Below are 2544 nucleotides of genomic sequence, written 5' to 3' on the forward strand. Positions count from 1 at the left end.
GGGGGGGGGGAGGAAGGGAGATGTAGCAGGTAAAAGTGGAGAGGTACCTGGGGAGTCAGAAGTCAGACAGGTTATAATGGGTCATCAATCCAATGTCTATACTGAATCCATGAGTTTTTGTATCCAGCAGGCTTCTGAAATGAAGTTCATAGGCTTGGTCTGTAGATTGTAATTGTAGATTCACAAAAAAACCATCATGCCCTGAGATGCGGGGATGTTGCTGGCCAGAAAGAACAGACTGGAGGAAAAGGAGGAGGCAGAAGCAAAGCCAAAGGCTGGAATAGCCTTGGAGACAATGCTTCTGGAATTAAATTACAGCTGGGTCTTGGCTACAGAGTTTAGCTCTAAAGTCAAATGCTATGTATGGGAAGGGTTTGGTGCCAGTGGTGAGGGTTGGGTCTCTCTCAGTATTATACTCTTCACTCTGTTGCATTTCAGAGGGTAAATAATACAGAGCTGGTGGGAGAAAATAATCAGCTACAATGTACCCAGTTGGATCTCTGCTATGGGTACTGGCAATGTGCAACATGATTTCTCATTGCAGCCTTGTCTGCACTTGGATTTTTGCCACTGGTAGAGCTGAACTACTGCAAGTCCATCGTGTGTATTACTCATGCTAGTCCAGTATGATTTGTACTTGCTAAGATGGTGTGTAATGCCTCTGCTAGAAGTTTGCAGGTCCACTGTGGACAGGACCTTAAAGAAGATGGAAACACCCACCTACCTCCTCTGTTTTGCCTTTACCTTCCCCTTCACCTGTTCAGCTACTGGACCATGGGTGAAAGTACTGTAGTTGTCACAAGCTCATTGCCTTGTCTGCAATTGTTTCTGATCATACATATAAACAAGTCCTTCCCCTGGCAATCCTGGCACAAGGCTGGATGGCTGTTCTGTGCTACTTTTATTAGGATGACCTTTTGCTCTTTGGGACTGACAGAGGGTCTCTGCCTCTCCCTCAGCTGTTTGGCTGTGAGCCATCAGGCACTGGCCCCTTGTAGCTGGGTAGAGTTCCCATACTTCCTGATCACCCTGTTTTTTTTGCCTTGCAAGAGATTGCATCAGAAAAAGCCAATTGGCCAAGACTTATGTCCTTCACCGGTGATCAGATACCACCAACATATATTTACCCACTCCCACCTGGACTAACAGAGCTGTATTGTATCCTCAGAGAGAGGTTTTCCAAGGGTAGAGAACACAGCTTCAACAGAACGGCTTTTTACCAGTAAGGGGGGCAGTAATCAGTAACTTTAAAGCCCCTCCTGATAAGTCTCTGTTTGTTCTTCTCTGTCTTTGTTTTCACTATCAGGTCAGAATCTAGCCATTTGCCTTGCATTCCCCAGCTTGCCTGGGGAAAACTTTCCAAAGGTTAAGCAGCTTGAGGATGTCAGAATTCTGCCTGTGATGTCACCCAGCAGGAAGCCCCGCCCCCTCCCCTAGGAAACAAAGGAGCGCCTTCAGTCCTTGGTTTTGGCTTCCCTGAGAATATGAATGGTTGCACGTTGGACCAGGCTGCTTCTTCAGGAAGATGGCACACTCGTGCAGCTAGCACTGACTAAGGCAGGATTTGCAAGTACCCTCCCTTTCAACACAGCCCATCCCCAGTTCCATTAAGATTGAATCATCTTCAAATTTCATGTGACTATTGGTAGATTATGGGTGCATCTACACAAGACCCTTCCTGTGGAATTGATCAATTAGCTCCACAATAATTTGTCGCCTGTCTACACAAGCAGTGCTGTTAGGCCAGAGTAAACTAATTAACTCCATTATAGGAAAGTACTGCCTGAACAAGTACTATTCTACAGTGGAGTTATTTACTCCACCACAACATGTATAATCAACAACCAGAGCTGGCTGGGGCACAAGGGTGCTACAGTGCAGGGCTGTCTGCTGTCTAGCCCTACACTGTAGCACCCTCATATCCCAGCCAGGCCCTTCGCAGCACACTGAGCCGAGCAAGATCAGCCCTGGGCTGACAAGCTGACCCCCAGGGCCCCCTGCAAACTGGGACTGCACTGCCCCAGCTCAATGTGCTGGGTCCTGGGCACACACATAAATGCTGTACCTGGGGGCAATAAACTCTGGTATGAACTGTGCCAGAGTTTATTGTGTTGCGTTAATATTCCCATGCAGACATGCCCTGTTTGTATTAAAGCATCTTCTGAGCCACATCCTACTCTGCAGGGAACTACTTCCTCTCTGACAGTCATGAGCAGATGGCTTCAGAAACAAGGCGTCTCAAGCTATCTGCTGATGGGAATGTAATCAGTTATGCCACACTATGGCATCCATCTTGCTGCACAAAGGCAGGGACTGTGTGTAGCTGATTGTTTTCCTAGGGGCTTTTCTTCTGTGAAGGAAACGAAGGTGTCCAATCCTTAAAAGTGCCATATAAATGCCTCTCCCAGAGAAGTCACTCAGGCCTTGTCTACATTCGGAAGAATGCTCATTGCTGACAATGGACACCTATACACATGCATCGAGGCTGTTCCGAGAAGCAGACTCGATCAATGGAGTTTGCTGGAGTGTGGTAATTACTGCACT

This window comes from Gavialis gangeticus, unplaced genomic scaffold, assembly GCF_001723915.1.
Source record: "Gavialis gangeticus isolate Ggan-Ray unplaced genomic scaffold, GavGan_comp1, whole genome shotgun sequence".
Lineage (NCBI taxonomy): Eukaryota > Metazoa > Chordata > Crocodylia > Gavialidae > Gavialis > Gavialis gangeticus.